We start from the raw sequence: 1,274 nt of genomic DNA on the forward strand, positions 1-1,274 counted from the left end.
AACGCCAACCCCGGGCAAGTCTATTCCACCAACAATCCCGGTCTCTACCAGTTCATCATAATCAAATCAAACGTTATTTGTCACATGCACCGAATGCAACAAGTGTAGACATAACAGTGAAATGCTTTCTTACAAGCCCTTAACCGACAGTGCAGTTCAAGAGGAGTTAAGAAAATATTTACCAAATAAACTAAAGTAAAAAATAATGGAAAGTAACAATAAAATAACGAGGCTATATACAGGGGGTACCGAGTCAGTGTGCAGGGGTACAGGTTAGTTTGTAGATGTACAGTGCCTTGCGAAGGTATTCGGCCCCCTTGAACTTTGCGACCTTTTGCCACATTTCAGGCTTCAAACATAAAGATATAAAACTGTATTTTTTTGTGAAGAATCAACAACAAGTGGGACACAATCATGAAGTGGAACGACATTTATTGGATATTTCAAACTTTTTTAACAAATCAAAAACTGAAACATTGGGCGTGCAAAATTATTCAGCCCCTTTACTTTCAGTGCAGCAAACTCTCTCCAGAAGTTCAGTGAGGATCTCTGAATGATCCAATGTTGACCTAAATGACTAATGATGATAAATACAATCCACCTGTGTGTAATCAAGTCTCCGTATAAATGCACCTGCACTGTGATAGTCTCAGAGGTCCGTTAAAAGCGCAGAGAGCATCATGAAGAACAAGGAACACACCAGGCAGGTCCGAGATACTGTTGTGAAGAAGTTTAAAGCCGGATTTGGATACAAAAAGATTTCCCAAGCTTTAAACATCCCAAGGAGCACTGTGCAAGCGATAATATTGAAATGGAAGGAGTATCAGACCACTGCAAATCTACCAAGACCTGGCCGTCCCTCTAAACTTTCAGCTCATACAAGGAGAAGACTGATCAGAGATGCAGCCAAGAGGCCCATGATCACTCTGGATGAACTGCAGAGATCTACAGCTGAGGTGGGAGACTCTGTCCATAGGACAACAATCAGTCGTATATTGCACAAATCTGGCCTTTATGGAAGAGTGGCAAGAAGAAAGCCATTTCTTAAAGATATCCATAAAAAGTGTTGTTTAAAGTTTGCCACAAGCCACCTGGGAGGCACACCAAACATGTGGAAGAAGGTGCTCTGGTCAGATGAAACCAAAATTGAACTTTTTGGCAACAATGCAAAACGTTATGTTTGGCGTAAAAGCAACACAGCTCATCACCCTGAACACACTATCCCCACTGTCAAACATGGTGATGGCAGCATCATGGTTTGGGCCTGCTTTTCT

This window comes from Oncorhynchus nerka, linkage group LG12, assembly GCF_034236695.1.
Source record: "Oncorhynchus nerka isolate Pitt River linkage group LG12, Oner_Uvic_2.0, whole genome shotgun sequence".
Taxonomy (NCBI): domain Eukaryota; kingdom Metazoa; phylum Chordata; class Actinopteri; order Salmoniformes; family Salmonidae; genus Oncorhynchus; species Oncorhynchus nerka.